At 39.2% G+C, this 20,097-nt stretch overlaps 1 protein-coding gene across 3 annotated transcripts in view; it reads left to right on the top strand.

Annotated features, from left to right (window-relative positions):
* LOC149312139 (liprin-alpha-2) overlaps window positions 1-20,097 on the top strand; it is a 318,268-nt gene that overhangs the window by 57,400 nt on the left and 240,771 nt on the right. The gene's annotated exons all lie outside the window — the stretch shown is intronic.

Below are 20,097 nucleotides of genomic sequence, written 5' to 3' on the forward strand. Positions count from 1 at the left end.
AAACGTTGAGAGCAGGAGCTTATACTGAATGCGGAAAGCGAAGGGGAGCCAGTGAAGAGATGCCAACACAGGAGAGATGTGGTCACAGCGGTGGGCGGATATGATAATGCGTGCAGCTGAATGCTGGACAGAAATTAAAGGACGGAGGTGAGAAAGAGGAAGCCCAGACAGGAGGATGTTACAGTAATCAAGTCGTGAGACCACTAGGGCATGAACCAGGATCTTGGCAGTAGAGGCGGAAAGATAAGGTCGGATTTTAGCAATATTGTATAAAAAGAATCTACAAGCCTTGGCTGTGGTCTGGATCTGAGGGATACACGACAGAGAAGAATCAAAGATAAAACCAAGACTGCAGGATTGCTGGACTGGTTGAATAGAAATGTTGTCCACAGAGACAGAAAAGGAGTGTTGAAGGGTGGGCTTAGGAGGAAAGACAAGAAGCTCCGTCTTGGACATGTTGAGCTTCAAACACCGATGGCGCATCCACTGCGAGACAGCTGCGAGACAAGACGAAACTTGCTGTTCAAGCCTTGGAGAAAGGTCAGGGGTGGAAAGATACAGCTGGGTGTCATCGGCATACAGATGGTAGGAAAAACCAAAAGAGCTAATGAGTTTACCTAAGGACAGTGTGTAGAGAGAAAACAGAAGGGGACCCAGAACAGAGCCCTGGGGAACTCCAACAGATAAGGGAACAGAGGATGAAGTCTGACCACCAGTGACCACTGCAAAAGATCTGCCTAACAAATAAGATTTAAACCAGTTGAGAACAGAGTCTGAGAACCCAAGGTCAGAAAGTATATCAACTAGAAGACAGTGATCAATGGTGTCAAAGGCTGCAGACAGATCAAGAAGGATGAGAACAGAGTAAAGGCCATTAGCCTTGGCCTGTAAAAGGTCATTCGAGATCTTAGTGAGAGCTGTCTCTGTAGAATGCCGTGGGCGGAAACCATACTGAAAGGGATCGAGGATAGAGTTGGCTTCAAGAAACTCAAGACAGCGAGAATAAACAACCCATTCCAAAACTTTAGAAAGAAAGGGAAGAAGATAAATCGGACGATAGCTAGAGAGAGAGGAGGGGTCAAGAGAAGTTTTTTTTCAGAATTGGGGAAATGAGAGCATGTTTGAAGTCCGACGGGAAGGAGCCTGTAGAGAGAGAGAGAGATTGAAGATATGGAGAAGCGAGGGCAGAAAAGAAGGAGCTATGGAGGTTAGAAGATGAGTAGGAATTGGGTCAAGAGAGCAAGTTGCAGGTTTGGAAGAGTTCAGAAGTGTACCGAGTTCATCCAAAGAAGCAGGAGGAAACACAGAAAATTTGTTAGGCGAGGGCGATAGAAGATTATGAGCAGAAGAAGAATCTCAGAGCGAATAGTGGTAATCTTAGAGATGAAATAATTAGCAAAGTCATAAGGAGAGAATGATGAAGAGACGGGAGGAGAGGGAGATTTAGGCAAAGTGTTGAAGGTGGAGAACACACACTGCGGACGCCTCTCATTGGCGGTGATCAATGATTTGTAATTTTGTTTTGCCATAAAGAGGGTGCTTGAGAAGGACGAAAGAACAAATTTGAAGTGGATAAAGTCAGCCCACTGTTTGGACTTTCTCCAAAATCTGTTCTTCAGAGACTGGTGGCCAGGGGGTCAGGGATTCGATACCTAGGGAATCAACACTTAAGTGCTGGATTTCAGTGGAGTTATTTGATGCAAATAACCCTTGGAAATAATTTCCCCATTCTTTAGCAGATATAGGGATATTGTATGGAAATCTCCTTTCCTTTAGAATTCCTGACACAGAATGCCAAAATATAGCTGAATTGTGACTCTTTGCTGCTAACTCTAAACTTGCCTACATTGATGTAGCATAATTTTGTTTCTTTGATTTTATTAGTTTTTTGTATTCCTTTCTGAGGGACAGCATCTTAGCTTGTACTTAATGCTCCATTGGAAAGATTGCCCAGCTGTGGCTAAAATGGTTGTGTTTCATTTTAAAATATGTTTTTATTATTATGACAGACATTAATAAGGGAGGATAATGATTTGCTCCACATATATTTATATATCTTTTTGTGTTCATTTTATAGTAGAGTCATGATTCAGCTGGCAACCATTATTTCCCTCCAATTTCTTAATTTCTTTCAATAGGTCTCAAAATGCAAATAAGACTGACCATCTGCATTGTTCTTAGCATGTTTATGATGAAAAGGTCTTTAATAGCCATCCAGATGGCTGGTGGATTTTTTGTTACAGCCATATTATAACACAGAGTTCTTCTCAGTGAAAATAACCACACCAAACTAGACCATAATGTAAAATGCAGTCATGAACTTATTTTCAAACAATCACTAATATCAAGCAAACTTCTACAAAAGTTTCATTTTTTATCTCATTATCATTAAAATGATGTTCAGAGTTGTCAGGGTGGCATATATAATTAAAAAATTATAAAACAGTTATAAGACTATATAATTATTAAATTAGAATTTAAAATTAAAATTGTTTCAAAAAAATTAACACAAATAAAACAGCATAAAATAAAACAGAAGACAAAACATACAATTGCAACAGGTTCAAACACTTGTCTACAAAAACAAAACAAAATAAAAATAAAGAAGGTGTCAGTTTCAAAATGTTGTCATCAGCAAAAAATATTAGCCATTGAAGAAATTTCTTCAATGCAAGTCAACAGGCTCCCTGTGGGAGCAAGGAATGTGGATGGAAACTTTAAAGTTTCTTCAGAGATTCCTTTAGAAGTCTCCAAGTGTATGTAATTATACTTCATTAAGGTGCATTTAAACAAATTTGGATTGACAATCCATTTCTTAGCCACATGGATATATGTCACCAAGATGAAATGAAACATTTTTGAGGTCTGTTGAAAGCAATTGTACTTAACTGAACAACCTCACCCACAACAACAAAAGATTACAGTCATACATACTGTATTATTTGAGAGTTTGGGAATAAATTTCATTGGATGAGGGCTTTCCCCCAAGGAAACTATAAGTTCATTTGATTTAATTGTCCAGCTGCAAACCTGAAATACATTACAATTATTATGCTTCCCAGTTGTTCCTAGTTCAGTCTTCTGTTTTCTGAATCATTTTACTGTACTAAAACCACTTTTTATGACATATTTAATGTTCTGTGGAATTGTTTGGTAAATAATTTTTGCTATAAAAATGTGGTGTTATGTATACACCCACTCTTGTTACAGACTAATGACTGTGTTATGCCTGATTTGTAATATAAATTATGAAATCATCAATGAGAGCTCTTGCCTCTGGACATCCCCCCCCACCCGTACATATATGTCACCTGTTGAATTTAATAACTGATCTTGAAGGAGAGTGGTAGTGCTAAATATCAAGGTATTACTTCATTGAATGCAGAGGGTCTTCCTTTTAATATTACTGAAATACAAAGGTGAGCAACTTCAGCAAGTCTCCTCACAAACTGTCTGTTCTGGGATTTCCTGGAGGATGCACAACAGTGCAGAAACTGAAACCAAACCAAACCAGAATAAGGCTTAAGTCGATTTTTTTGTTTTTAAATATAGATATTTTTGTTAGTAAATAGTGAAGAAGGGCCCTGTGAGGCTGTGAACTAATTAAAAGGTGAACCACTACTCCCTGAGCTTTCAAAGGGAGGCCATTCTTTCCTTTCTTTCCACAAAAAGGATGATCTCAGTGAGTATGAATGGGCCACACAATAGCCTGAGTTTGTCACATGTGGCACCATGGCCACAGTTTGTCCATCCTTACTGTAATGTTGATAGAGAAACGATAGGCATTACTGTATTGTGATTTGGTATGCTAATGACAGGGGTGGACAAACTATGGCTTTCCATAATTAAGGTCCCACACATGGTTGCATAATTTCAGTTTCTCACTTTATTGTTTTAAGAGTCAAATTCAATGGCCAGTAAATGGTTGTGAGATAAAAGTCAAAAGCTCATTCTTCCTATGCTTGCATTTTGAGATCCACTTGATCTCTACAACAACTATTGCTAGACAGTTGTTTGAATTTTGCTACTTTTCCTGTTCCAATTTTCTTAAAATCTTACTTTGTTTTTAAACGCACTTGTATTCTGACCATTTGTGGAATAGAAAGTTGCAAAGTAGTATATAAATGCCCATATTCTCCAACATTTCACAAATGAAAACTTGGACATGTATGTCCAAGCAACATTAGAATGTGGTCAAGATGGTAAAGGTTATTAATGAGGAAAAAACACATGAAGGATCTGCTCTTTCCTGAATCTACAGGGGAAAGGAAAATCTTGTCCCTTCCTCTCCCTCTCACTGAGTTAATGGAGTGCAAACTACTTTTTCTATGCTAGTTGGGTGCCAGTTGAATTAAGCTGAAGGCAAAGGAAAGAGGGAGGAGGAGAGAGAAACTGGGATAATTGAAAGGCAACTGAAAAAGTAGAATGCAGATGATTAATCAGGACTAACAACTGGATGTTATGACTGCCAGATAAATTCACTTCTAGTCAGTCTTGAATGAGCTGTTATTTTGCCACCTTGAAATACAGATTGTGTGAATTTAAATAAGCCATGATTTGTCTTACCTACAGCTTAGGGAAACATGCCATCCTGAAACTGTGGTTTCTGAACCTGGATTGTTCCCTAAACTTTTTTTTAATTACAGCTGTCCCTTGGTATCTGCTGGGGTTTAATTCCAGTTGCCTCACAATACCAAAATCCATGGATTCCCAAGTCCCATGATATAAAACAGCATAGTAAAATGGTGTCACTTATATAAAATGGTGAAATCAAACTTCGTTTTATGGAATGAGTATGTGAGGGATTCAGCCATGGTTGAATAAATGAATGTAGAATCTGTGAATGTGGAGGGCTGACTGTAACCTCAGTTCCGGGTCTGGACCTATCAAGAAATATGGAAAATAGAATTGAAAGATTCTGACTTCCCCTGCAATTAGATCAGTGGAAAGGGAAATAGGGAGCACCTAACTGTTGTTGTTATTTTATTTATTTATATGCAAAGTTTCTCCAAATAGTGGAACCCAAAGAAGCTAACAATATAGTCAATGCAAATTAAAACTGTACAAAAAGATTAATAAAATTATGAATGTAAGATTTACCACACAATTAAACAATTTATAAAGTTAAAACATTAGACATTAAAATATTAAAATTCATTGAAAGACTATATTGAAATCTTAAAAGCAGCACCCCACAGCATTAAAAACCCCACCTTAGTTTGGCATAAAAATGTTTTAAACTTTATAGCAAGAGGAGAGCAAGGCCATCTTCCTTAGAGAGGGACTTCCAATTTCCAAAGTCTGTGAACAGACTTCAAAAAGGCTGTTTCCCTTGTTCCCTCCAAACTAGACTGGATAGCATCCAGAAAAAGTCTGGCAATCAATGGAGCTGTTGCAACTGGGGAGTAGTGTGCTCCCTGTAGCCAGCTCCACTTAACAAACTGGCTGCAGCTCTTCAGGCTAACTGATGTTTCTCAGCACTTTTCAAAGGCAACCCCACTGCTGAAACCTGGGTCTCTAAGCTCAAAGCTGAATTGCAGCTGAACTGCAAACCTGTCTTTTCGGTGGTTATGTAATTCTATCTAACACAGGTTGAATCCCTGTTCCCAGATCTGTCTTTCAGTTGGCTTGGAACACCTGTGTCTTGTCTAATTCAGCTTCAATTTATTCACTTTCATCCAGTCCATTGCAGCTGCCAGACACTGGTTTAGCACAGAAAGAGCTTCCTTTGAATGAGGTAGAAAGGCGTGATAGAGCTGACTGTCATCAGCATACTGGTGGCACCTGATCCAAAAACTCTTGACAACCTCTCCCAGTGGTTCCATAAAAATATTGAATAGCATGGAGAACAAACCTGAATCCTGAGAGGACTCTTCAGCTCAATGGCCATGAAACTGAGCCAGTGACTTGACTTGGGTTGCTCTGGGATGCTTTTAGTCCAGTTGTATGATATATTTTTTCATACTGGTGTATTATGATTGTATTTTAAGTTCTCTTAGTAACATGCTTTGCTTTGTTTTACCAGAGTTGGGTTATCTGATTTTTGTCTTTAGAAATTTTCAGTCCCATTATGTGAGGAGAAAAGAGGAATACAGATCTAATACATAAAGGAGTTGATTCACTTAATGATGAGCTATGGTTTGGTGCTACATCTGAACCCAGTCTTTATCTTAATTCTGATATAATGCTCTCCCTCCCTGCTTTTCTAGGGATTTCTGATACTTGTCTAAAGTGGCTATTTAATTAAGTAATTGTTATTTATTTATTCTACTAATGATTTGATACCAAAAATTCAAATTCTATAGAAATAAACATACTTAACCGGTACTTAAATTCAGATTGGACTTACATTTAAAAATTCTGTCATTCTTATTTACTTGAGCATATTTAATTTCTGATGCAGAAAAATAAGTAAACCGATGTTACTATCTATAGAGGGGCATGACTCCATTTAGATTGTGAGATGCTGTTTTAACAGTTGGAGTTTTATTACAGGCCCTCAGCTATGTTGTTTTCTTAGTCAAAACTCAAACATCTGTTTTCCTCACCTGGAGGAACAGGGCTTGTCTTCTGTTAGCTGGCTTAATTTAAGTCTTTTTATTATCATTAACAAAAGCATATTTACTCTATTTTTGAATAAGGAAATATTCATTTGAAAAGATCAGTACTGTATAACAGACTTGTGACTGATATTTTTTAAAAATAAATCTATAGGTGAAGCCATTCCCTGTGGAGAAATATGAGTGGGGAAAGCACCAGTGCACCCTTTGAATTAAGCTTTTATGAATGATCTTAAGAGCCAGTCATCTGGAATCATATTCTTCCAAAATATCAGTTTGAATTACATTCCTTCAGGCATTTAAAGTACAGGATCTCTGTCAGTAGCAGCACTACCAAATCTAATTTAAAATACAGGATCCATATGTAAACTTGTTGCTATTTTTAGTTATCATATATATTAGAGGAGTAGCACTGAGAAACCAAATTATTACTGTTGACCAATGTTATAGTATGTGCAGAGTGCCAGGAAGCCATTGTTTCTGTTCAACCCATTTTTGATGGATTGTACATATATTCTGATTCAGTTGTTTCTCTTTCCAGTCTTCTTATCTAGTTTAACAATGGGTTGAACAGAGATAATGACTTCCTGATGGTTAACTCTCCAGCCTCATGAGGACACTCTTGACCAATATACCATATCTCTTTTCTAGTTCCCAGCCTGCATGCATCAACGTCAAAACTCCCTCCACTATTCTTATTATCCCCTGGCTTTATGTAACATCTTTCCTCCTGACTTTGTCCTTCAATGACCATAGTTAAAGCTGAGTTAAACCTCCAAGATTTGCAAGTCTGATTATAAAAGTCTTTGCTGGGCCCCACTTCACTCCATGCATCTGAAGACCAAGTCTATTTCACACAGTGTGTTTCAAAGGTGTTAGATACCTATTTGCATACTAATAGTCTAGACCAGTGGTCTTTCAGATGTTTTGGACTTCAGCTCCCAAAATTCCTGACTTTTGATCAAACTGGCTGGGGCTTCTGTGAGATGAAGTCCAGAACACCTGGAGGACCAAAGTTTGGGAATCACTATTATAGATGAGGGGGCTTGACAGATCACCCCTTAGGGGTGGCCTGTGGCCGCCCCTTTTAGTGCTGGATCAGGGCTTTGGGAACTACATGCCGCAGCCCCAGTCTCACCTTTCTGCCTGGAAACAGCACCATAGCCACCAGCTCACAGCTTTTCCATGCTCTTTTGGCATTGCATCATGTAGATGCAGCACCAGAGGAGCACTGTGATGCCACGCAACATGTGGTGTGGAGCCAGGGCATGCGTCATGTAGATGCCACACCCCAACTCTGCCCTCAGACCAGCCTTAATGGCCGGTTTGTATAGCCCCTAACATGACTATGGAGTTTATCACACAGGGGAAATCCCATGTAGAAACAGGTTTTAAAGCTAGAAAAACCCTGCAAAAGCAGGTTGATTTTCCTACACATCATTGTGTTAACTGGAATGGAAAGTAAACCAAAGCCGCTCCTTTTTATTTTAGGGATTTTCCAAAAGTAAAATGAGCAGCTTTTGTCTACATTGTGTCCACTTTCTGTTTGGATGAACATAAGTTTAACAATTACATTGTGTGACTATCAACCCACTTTTTTCTAGTTTAAAGCCCCATTTCTCCATGGAATTTTCCCCATGTGATAAACTCCTATATCTGAGTCCTACTATGATGTAGTTTTTATTTATTTCTCCATTTATTATTACCCAAACATTCTCCATTTATCCAGTTTGATCAAACTCATGTGGATTTCTGTACAAATGAATTTGTCTGACATATAATGCTAGTTCCCCTCTTTTTCTTCCCCATCTATTCTTTTTGAACTGATTATATCACTCAATTGTTATATGCCAATTCTGAGAGTCATACCACTGTCTTTTATAGCTATAAAATCATATTTACTTTCCTGTACTAAGACATCAAGCTTGTCTTGTATGTTTCCCAATCTCTGTGCATCGATGTATAGCCATTTAAAGTTTTGTTTGTTCTCATGTTTTAGTCTGCTGTGAATTTTACTGTAGCACCAATTGTCTTTCTAAGCTTGTCTTCTAAAATTCCCTTCCTTGTATTTAGAGCTTGCTTTTGGACAAATATTTAAGCTATCATCTCCAACTCCCCTCTCCAAAGATATAGTTTAAAACTCTCTTGAACAGATTTGCCATGCTCTTGCCAAAGACAATCATCACCATCTTTGTGAGGTGTAGCCAATCTTGTAGCCAATAGTCTGTCATCTAAGAAGTGAAGACAGTGGTCCCAGAAGTCAACCTCTCCCATCAACACCATTTGCACAGCTAGCCATACATCTGCAGTATCTTCCTGTCCCTGTGTGGTCTTCTGTCTTTCACTGGTAGAATTGATTAGGACACCATCTATGCCTCTAAACTCTTCACTTTCCTGTCCACAGTTTCATAGTCGGAGATCTGCTTACAGATGTTCTTTGCAGTGTTGTTGGTGCCCACATGAATCAGGAGAGAGGGGTACTGCTCTGTTTTCTTGATCAGCTTCAGTAACTTGTCAGTGACATCCTGGATACTCACAGTGGGAAGATGGCACATGTCCCAATTCATCTTGTCCACCTGGCACACAGTTCCCTTTATACTCCCGTGCAATTAATCCCTTACCACAACACCTTTCATTTCTTCTTGCTGCACTTGATAGTTAGATTAACACCTTCCTCAGTTTTTGATCTTCCATAGTATACTCATTTATATTGCAACCCACAACACAATTACTATGGAGTGAGCCTCATTGATTTACCTCTCTGCAAACATGAATAGGATATGCTCTGTTAGCCATTATTGTGATTGTTTAGAGTTGCTTATAATAACCTGTGAATGATGATACTACTAAGCTTTTCTACCATGAAGGATAAATATTATTATCTTTCATTTATAGACCATGCTATTAAAAAATAATCACCTTTTCTTATTCATGTGGCTGGGTTTTATTTAATTAAAAAGCAGTGATACACTAATGCTGCTAATTTCCTACTATAAAGTACATCATATATTAGGAAAACCAGCCTTAATTTTAATCTTAGTTTATACAGATAGAGGGTTGATATTCTCAGGGATTTATTGTGCAAAATCCATTCCAGTATTGTTTCACCATTTATCCAAAATGATAGGATTAGATTTTACTAAGATACATACATAAAACCAGTGAGTTGGATTCAAAGAACTGAAATAAAAAGAAAAATAGTTGTTAAGACTGTTTATAAGCAATTGCTTGTGGAATAACTTTTACATATAATGGGCAGCTCTGCAATAGTTCTTATATACCCATTCCTTTAAGAAGCTGAACCACTTCTTGATCAAGCAGAAAGACATCTTTAGCTTTAGGGACAAATCATACATAATCTTATCTGTGTACTGAGAAATATTTCTCACTTAGTTTATTATTGCTTGTTGTATATACGCAACTATAAATTAACCTCATATATAAGATGAGGACAGGTTTTGGGGCCAAAATTGTGGATTTTGTTATGACCTATGGATAAGTCTAGGGTAAAACTTAGGGACATGTAACAAATGAAGTAAAGAACATAGCAAAGGAAAACCATGTCAAAGAACTTACAAAATTCTAGCAGGTATAACTGTTTGTGCTCACCTTAAAAGCTTGATGGATGATGAGAGAACTATAGAAAGTTGTGGCTGTGCAATGTGTTGGGGAAGTGACTAGGCACAGTTAGGGCTGTGAAAATGCACATATGTCAAAAAGGATGAAAAGGGCCCAAAACACACAGGCCAAATGATCCAGATTCTGGCCACATTTGGGGTGTAGTGTTCAAATGATGCATGCCTCGAACACGGCAGGAAGCTGCACTGAGCCCACATCATCTGGAAAGAACAGGGCCAAAAAGGAGTGGTTAGAATCCATTCCTTCTGGTGGCCTCGTTCAGGACCACAGCAGCAGCCTGGATTGGGAACAGGTGCATGTGGTTGCCATGATCCTGGCACAAACGGCGCTGGCTCAGCCTTGTGTCAGTCTATTCACCCTGTCTGTTTCAGGTCAAGGTGCAGCAAAGAAAATGGCAACTATGTTAGCAGTGATTTTAGCCTTTAACTTTAATATGATAATCTTGTCTGATTTAACCCAGAAAAGCTGACAAACATGCACAAATGTCTTATGCAAATATTTTAAAGCCCAGTTCCTCTCAGCATTTCTTTGAGGGGGCCAAGATATATGGTCACTGCTGTTTTTCCCACCCAAGCATTCAAAAAGGTCAGAAATTGTGCAACAGTGAATACAGTAGATGGAGTTTGTGGTTCTTTTAGGTGCTCCTGGGGGACTAAGCACCTGCTTTTCATCACTCTTCTCAGAGAAATGAATGGTTCCTTTTTTTTAATATAAGAGTTAAAGTATAGTATGTACACTGACCCATAGATAAGTTGACTCAGGTTTTTTGAGGTCAATTTTTACAAAAAAAAAAAACCCCAATAACAACAACTTATGCATGAGTACATACTCCATGGTAAATGTGGCTAGAATTGTGGCCTAAATGTGCAACTCCTATTTGGATTATACTCTTTTTTTAAACATTTCTTCTAAAAACAGCTGCTGTAGGCCATAGTGATATTGCTGTAGATGGGAAGGTTTTTTTCCCCTTCTTCTTTTAACACTTTTTCTCCATGCAGCAACCTTGATGAAGACTCCTGTTTGACATAGAAGAAAGTGTCATTTGGTACAAGAAGGGACTTCATCCTGGTGTGCTACCCAGAGAATTTCCTTACAAAAAATGACACAAAGGGAAAAGGCTAAAAGCACAGCCAGATCCCTCAATTTTCTAAAGGTTACAAACAGGCTGTACAGACTGGCAGTAAGCGCTGGTTTAGGTGTGGTGTAGGGGCATGGCAGTTGGACAACACACGCCCTAATGTCACCCCCAAGCTGGTGTCTCGCTGCCTGCCTGACCACATGGTGGTCAGTGTTATGATGCTCCTTTGGTGCAACATTCAGATGCCACACACCAAAAGGAGCATGGAAAAGTGCCACTGTGGTGTCAAAGGCGCCCTTGCCACTTCTTTTTGGCCCAGAAAAATGCCGGATCGGGTCTGCAGCATGAGGTTGCCGCTGCCCCAATTTGGTGCTTAAAAGGGTGGCAGCAAGCCGCTCCTTCAACGCGGTCTATTTCACCCTAAAGGTTTTTTTAAAAGAACTAACTAGAATGGAAGTAGTTCAGCAAGTTGTTGTGTGCCTTCAAATCATTTCCAACTTATGACAACCCTAAGACAAAACTGTCCCGGGATTTTCTTGGCAAGATGTGCAAGGATTTTCTTTTCCTTCCTGTAAGAGAGTGTAACTTGCCCAATGAATTTCCATGGCTGACTAGGAAGCGGAGGGGCCAAAAAGATGGTCCTTCAGAAGAGGTAATACAATGGCCGTGCTTCTCTTCTGTAACTGCTGTGACAGTCAGATAGAATGGCTACAGCTGTGTGTGTCAGCTGGAAGCAAGGAAGAGCCCAAAGCAGTTGGCTCTCTGCCCTGCTTTCTTTTCCTAATGACAGCTCCCCCCACCATTTGAGTATGGAAATAGGGAGAGAGTTGCACAAATAATGTAGGTGGTTATTCTTGGTATATTTGTAAGCAATGTAAAATGCATGATCTCATTTTTATTAAGGCATTGCTAAATACAGAGAAATTACTGGGCACAAATGATTTTTAAGGATACTTGCCAAACACTACATGCAGATTTACTTTAATTCATATACTGGCTCTCAAATTATCATTACACTTTTTCTTGTTATTAGCTGTACAGAAAGCATATCCATATAGTGCAGCTGCCAATTGTTGCATGAAGACTATAAATCTCATGACTTACTTCATGCCTAGGGGAAAGTTTAACAGTTAGTGTCAATGTCTTAATGATTATGAAATATTTTCATTTAGTTACTGATATACTTATTGTGTAAGAGACTTTGCTGAATGTGTGATGAAAATTGTGAGATGAGACTCAGAGGTGCATTGTTGTTCATGGAATCATTTTTATTTGGAATTGACATGCTTGCTTGCTTTTACTACAGAGTGGTAGGAATGTCTGTGTAGAACAGGGTGGAACTAAGAAGAGAATGTGCCTTTTGGGTGTGTTATCTCCAAAAACACTCCCAGTAGAAGAAAGAGGACTTAATTGCATTTATGGGGAAACTTTTGTTGCTAAAATGAATGACAATTGTACTATTGTCACACTATTCCTTATCGCTCCCCTCAAACAACATAGACTTAAACCTGAAAAAAAAGTGTGTGCTGACTTATCTCAGTGTGTGTGACCACACACACACACACACACACACACACACACATATTAATGCCCACCAATTGAACAATTAAGGCTACTGTGTTAAGCTTTGATTAATTTAACAACAAAAGACAGACGTAAAACTGGTGCACAAGAGCAGAAAGCTCATGACATGTTGCACGTGAAACACATTTTGACATATCCATTGTCAGAATCATTTTGATACAGCAGGCTCTGAGTAAGTTGGTGAAATAAAAATGGGGAATAAAAGTAAGACTTTCTTCCCTGATAAGATACTCTAGTGTTTGGGAAAGTTAGCATAAAAATTATATTATTCTGGTAATCGCTAGTGAATGCCAAAAATTAAATTTGTTATTGTTACCATTAGTAGTGAATTCTTAAAATTTGTCAAATGTCCCGTTAATGACTACCTTTAGACAACCCATCTTAATAGTGCAAATGCTCATTAGACATTCTGTTCTTTCTCAGTTACAGAAGGTAGACGAGAGAATGGCTTGAGCAATTCAATCTGTTATGAGTTGTCCCTTGAATTGGATTGCTCTCTTTAATATGAAATGCTGGTTGCAGGGTCGCACATGCACAAATATACACACAAATATATGAGCACATATGCTGGAGTGACAGACTGCCCCAGGATCTCAGGAGAAGCTATAACATCACTTTCATCTTCCAAACCTCGTCAACATTTCTGAAGGCTTCACCATTCCCTTGTGAACAAACAGCAGCATGGAAACACTAATCCTGGCTGATGTTGGGGCGAGGGTTGAAAATGTTTTAGCCTCCTCCTCCTCCATGCATCAAATGTAACTGGAACAGTGCTTCAAAGAAGTAATTATCCTAGCTGCTTCACTGGTGGGGAGTGCTTGGGGTGGGTTGCACATGAGCCACAGGTCATGAATTATGTGCTCCTGCTTTATACAGTGCCATTGTCCCTTCAGGATTCACCAGATCTGTTCTCCTCTCCTTCCACAGAACTTATTTGCATAATATTTTAAAGCAGTAGTTGAACTCCAAATTAGATTTATGGTGCTGTGTTTGTTTTAATTACAGGCAAGTAGCTTCCAAATGGTGTGTGTGTTTTAGTACAGAAATTATGCCTCTAGCACCCATGCCTGATATGTACTCATGATATTGTGGCAACCTATGCTTGCCCCCATCTGTTTGGATGGCATGGCGCCCACTCACAAGTATGTCAAAACCTTGCCATAAGGCATGTGTGACAGACTACAATGGAATTCAAGAAAAGACAGCAAATATTTCAAATTCTTCCTCTTTGTCAGATTCATAAGTCACTGTTCCATTTGTATACATATGAAAGCAGTGCCGTGGGAAATCTCCCCCCCCCTTTTCATGGCATTTTTTTTTATAAAGAAGGTATCTTTCAGTTTTGAAGCATTGCAATTTTTTCTTCCATTATGACCAATTAATAACAATTTTAATGTGACTGTATTAAATGTGTACCCTACTTGCAACTTTTAGAATTAAAGCAAATAACAAGATCCAGTATCTGTATCTATCAATGGAGTGAAACAGATTGCCCCTTTGCACTGGCTTGGGGGTGGTGTCAGAGTGTGGCGTTTAGACACTGCACACTCTGACACCAGCCCCAAGCCGGTGCCATGCCTCCCACCCAGCCACACAGTGGGCAGTTTTGCGGCGGTGTGGTGTTTATACACTGCTCGCTGCAGGCATGTATACAAGATATATGCTATAGTGGGGGTTTGGCCAGGGTAATGGGAAATGATGGAGTAATACATTTTGAAGCACCAATCCTCATTGGGACAGACCCCACAGTCATACCTGAAGTGTCTAAAAATGCAGACAGTAGATTTGATCCAATTCAAGCATTTTTATCTTCACCAGGAGCAGGACTTTTGTAAACCCAATGGCCTAAATTGTTCATTCAAAATTTGGCCAAAATTTTGCATTACTATAGGTATAGTGTATAACAATATATTGTTACTGGGGACATCATTCTGACTTCAAGGTTGTAGTTAAGTCCAGAAGAAACAGGGAGCATTGCCAGTGGTGGTAGGGGATGTTAAAAATTTCTGAGACTTCAGCTCTGAAAATCATTTTTCAGGATCTGAGACAGGGTTGTCAACAACAGTTTCCTATACACAGTCACAGCCTCTTATTTAGGCCACCATTCAGCCTTGAAATGTGTTTAGAGTTTTTGCATTATCTCAGCCTAATGTGAAAAGCCACAATGGGACTCAGAAGAAAACTATGGCGGTATCCAGACTGGCACAAAGCGCCGGCCTGGATACATGTTAGGGTTGCCTCGGGGCATCCTTTTCAGATGTCCCGCAACCCTAGCACGTAACCATGGCATTGTAATGGCGGCGCCCTGTCTACATGGGCGCTGCCATTACGACGTCACGGCCATGCTGCAGCCAAATGGCGCAGTGTGGACATGACGTCCTGGTGCCGCTGCAGGGTGCTTGTGGCGCCCTTTCATAATGAGAGGCTACATTATGGGGTTTTGCACATGCTAAAAAACTGAGCAATAATATTAAAATTTCTGAGGTTAACAGTGAAGAATCGCTGAAACCACCATTTTCAATGTGAAAGTAGAAATGGATGTATATTCACCATAATTCACTTTCTGAATGTGGTGCAGTGGTTTTGAGGACAAAGTAACTGTTTTAACATTTCAATTAGGTGGTTTTGAGAATCAATGTGGTGTAGTGGTTTGAGGACAAGTAACTGTTACATGGATTTGTAATTGGTTGACCGGCCGAACCCAAAGGCTGCTCAACAATGACTCCTTTTCATCCTGGAGAAAGTGACCAGTGGGGTCTCACAGGGTTCTGTCCTGGGCCCAGTGTTATTCAACATCTTTATCAATGACTTGGATGACAGAATTGGGGGTATACTTATCAAATTTGCAGATGACACCAAATTAGGAGGAGTAGCTAATACCCCAGAGGACAAGATCAAACTTCAGAATGACCTTAATAGATCAGAAATCTGGGCCAAAGCTAACAAATTGAAATTCAACATGGAGAAATGTAAGGTACTGCACTTAGGGCAGGAAAATGAAATGAACACATATGGGATGGGTGACACCTGGCTGAACAAGGCTACATGTGAAAGGGATCTAGGAGTCCAAGTAGACCACAAGTTGAACATGAGTCAACAGTGCGATGCTGCAGCTAACAAGGCCAATGTGATTTGGCTGCATCAGTAGATGTATAGGGTCTAGATCAAGAGAAGTAATAGTGCCACTCAATTCTGCTCTGGTCAGGCCCCACCTGGAATATTGTGTCCAGTTCTGGGCACCACAATTCAAAAAGGACATTGAGAAACTGGAGCGTGTCCAAAGGAGGGCGACCAAAATGGTGAAGGGTCTGGAAACCATATCCTATGAGGAATAACTGAGGGAGCTGGTTTAGCCTGGAGAAGAGAAGGTTAAGGGGTGATACGATAGCCCTGTTTAAATACTAGAAGGGATGGCATATTGAGGAGGGAGCTAGTTTGTTTTCTGCTGCTCCAGAGACTAGGACTCGGAGCAATGGGTGCAAGCTCCAGGAAAAGAGATTCCAGCTCAACATTAGGAGGAAATTCCTAACAGTAAGGGCTGTTCGATAGTGGAACAAACTCCCTCAGAGTGTAGTAGAGTCTCCTTCCTTGGAGGTCTTTAAACAGAGGCTGGATGGCCATCTGTCAGGGATGCTTTGATTTAGATTTCCTGCATGGCAGGGGGTTGGACTGGATGGCCCTTGCAGTCTCTTCCAACTCTATGATTCTATGACTTTGGAGAACATAGTTCAGTTCCTCACTCAACAATGGAAACCCACTGGTTGATCTTGGGCAAGTTGCACACTCTGAGCTGCAGAAAACCCCATAGTAGTTTCACCTTAAGGTTGCCATAAGTCAGAAATGACTTGAAGGCACAGAACAAAAACAAATAGCAGATTGTATTTAAAAGTTGGAATGAAGTACTAGTAGTACTTAGCATGGTCTTTGACTTGAAAAAAACAGCACAAATTCTTTCTTTGGCATGACCCTCACAGGATGGGAAATCGCTGACTCTCTTAGACTAATTTACCTCTTGTAAGAATAAAAATGGGCTAGCCATTGCACTGTTTGTAGAATGGACAGGATATAAATTTGCTAAACAAATATATAAATAGCAACCACTGATGTAGACTTTATTTTTACATTATTTTTAATTTTTTTTGAATTTAGGATGGTGACTCTGTCACTCAGTAACTGAGAGTATATAGCAAGGGGTTTCCTCTGAATTTTTCTGTTCTTTTAAATGAATTTGATTAAAATATTTAACTGGCAATACATTTTATCAGAGGATTGTGAACCTCATTACCCTAATAGCGACTGCACTCATTAAAATTAAATCAGATTCCATGCTCATCCTGCTGTAATTATTAAGACAGAAACATGAACTGAAAATGTCAATTGAAGACAGCATGTAGACTATCAAATATGTTAAACAATTGCTGTTTCTGATTGAGCTGTGAACCTATATTTATTTTTAGAAACAATTTGTCCCACATACTAAATAAATTGAGGGAGGGTGATCAGTTAGGATGAAGAGTTCTCAAATGATGGGGTACATTCTGGATCCATGACTTTGCTATAATTAGTTATACTATTAATAGCAACTTGTGAATTTCAGGATTTTATCCTCCCCTCCACTTGTGAAGCTGTAGACTTGGTGAGCAATTGGTAATAGATATCAGCTAATTTGCATTTTAGGAGTTTGTGCTAAATTATGATTTCAAGATGTTGAATGCATTTTAATAAAAATGTATTGTTAAAAGAAATCAAAATATGTCGGTAATACTGCAATCCCATTTTTATGACTGAATTGTCAAACAAATAAAATGGCAACCAGACCGCTGACTCAAGGCCCACAATTTTGACTTTTTTTCTTATCAACAACTATTGTGCTGTAAAAATGGATGCTTGAGATGGTAACAAGTTGTGTCGGTTTTCTCTCAAACATCCAGTTGCAAAGTGCTTGACAGACATGCCCATCTAGACATATAGTAAGCAAACCTGCCAAGTGTGAGCTAGCAGACTGGAAGAAGAATATTAAGGTTTTAAAGGTATAGTGTATGGTGTGTATGCACACACACACAACACACATAGACAGGGCATAAAGGGATACTTAGATGAAACTTTGATGAATATTGGTGGTGTAATCACTGAGGGGGAGAATCTTTGGAACCCTGTTTTGTTCTCTTCTTGTCAAGCTTTCCTTCTGTCTTTGAACTTGGAGGATGACTACCTAGCTGTACAAACATCTCTCCATCTTCACAAAATCTTAAGAATATAAATGCTGTTCATAGAGTATATCCAGCCCTTTTGAGAGAGTGAGACTACTCTCTGGTACAGATCTTGCCCTTCTTCATAAAACCTCACATAATGCCAGATACTTGCTACAGAAACACTAGTGTTATGTAAGGAGTGTGGAAGCCTCCTTGCACTAGGAGCTCTCCATGGTGCTGATCTGGTTACTGTGAATTTTAAGGTTTGTGATTATCTATGCCAGGGGTAGGCAACCTTTTTGAGCCGGGGGCCAGGTTGCTGTCCCTCAGACAACTGGGGGGCCGAAGCCAAAAAAAAATATTAAATAATTTTTTAAAAATTAAATAAATAAACTGGGACAAATGTAGGACAAAATTTTCAAATGGAGGGCACTTTTTTAATAAAAAATGGAGGACATGCAAAAAAATTTGCTGATTTTTAAAAAAATGTTAAGATAAATGCATGTTTCTGAGGCTTCTATAGACAATTGCCCCACCATGCCCCTTGTGTGAGACGCCAAAGGCCCCAGTGGCAATCGGCGGCAGGACCGGGCTGGGGCCGGTCCCAAGGCCTTGCCGGGCCGCATTCGGCCCGCGGGCCGCAGGTTGCCTACCCCTGATCTATGCTATGACTTGACCTATCAAGACTTTGCTGGTCATGACAAGCAACTATTTTAGCTGTACCTGATACAGTATATCTATCTTTAATTATGTTCATGGGATCGCCACAAATCAACATGTGACTTGAAAGTGCACGCACCCATGCACGCACAATACCTATAATCAATGTGGCTGCAGTGCAGCAGCTAACATAGTGCTAGCTAATGAGCTTGTCCTGAAATAAATTTCACTCCTTTGTAAGACAAGATGCTAGACTAGATTTGGTATGATGTGCCTCTGATAGTTCAGGTGTAGCAGTGAGTTGTGTAGTTTTGTAGACTTCCTTTCTTTTTTAAACTAATGTTTGCCTTCAGCTTTTTCAGTTTCTGTACACATATGAAAGACTGTTGGAGAATAGAATAGTTTGAAACAGAAGGACAATTAACTATTTTGTGTCAGCACTCCATATTTAAGCTTTGCAAATCTTAGCTACAATCATTGTTTTTAAAAGATAAAGCCCTTAATAAGGCTGGATATAGCATTAAAAAACAAGAGACATGCTGATTTATGGTCCAACAAAGATACAAAAGATTGAAATGTAGATGAAATTGGAGTATGTTTAGCAAAACAGAGGAAGTATGAATTATACCAATGAACTGGCATTGATAGCTTTTAAATGAAAAACAATTTGTCTTCTCAATTGTTCTTTTCTCTTTTAGGGACATTTGTGCAGTATACACTGACATTGAAAATGTATGCTTTTTCTCTCTTATAAAATTATCAGAATTTTCAGTAACATGAATAGGTTTTCTCATACACAAACAAGACTGGGTTAAGGTGGTTGAGGCCCTGGAGTAGTTCCCAAAATAGAGCCTCCTTTGTGCATGTGTATGAGCTATTCTAGGAGTGGTGTCACAGAAATTAAATAGTACAATAGATTGCAACATAAAAATCTTCCTATGTGAACCCATTTCCAGCCTTGCAAGTTGAATTAGACTGACAGCCTGATTTTTGCTCAGGTACTCAAGTAATACATAAAATTTTGATGATAACAGAAGCATCTAGAGATTCTGGAAGTGACCAAAGAAGAAGGGCAAGCAAGTAACATCTATTCATGTCTGTACTGGACCCATAGTCAGGAAGACCACTGGATCAATTGCACAATTGTTACAAATACTCTCATATGTACCCCATACTTGATGAACATCATCTGAAAAATGATGCAAGCATTTAACCTGATACTGCTTGGTTCATTTCATTTCATTAGTTTTGAAATATCAGCAAAGTGTGTATAACGTGTGTGTGTAGTGTAGGACCTCACTGGCCTGAGATGTAATATCTCTTTAACTATTCAGTTAGCACACACACAGAGGATGCTAGATTAATTATACTTTTGCTATGCTTT

This window comes from Sceloporus occidentalis, unplaced genomic scaffold (assembly GCF_023333645.1).
Source record: "Sceloporus occidentalis isolate IW3139 unplaced genomic scaffold, rSceOcc1.0.p SCAF_5, whole genome shotgun sequence".
In the NCBI taxonomy this organism is placed as follows: domain Eukaryota; kingdom Metazoa; phylum Chordata; class Lepidosauria; order Squamata; family Phrynosomatidae; genus Sceloporus; species Sceloporus occidentalis.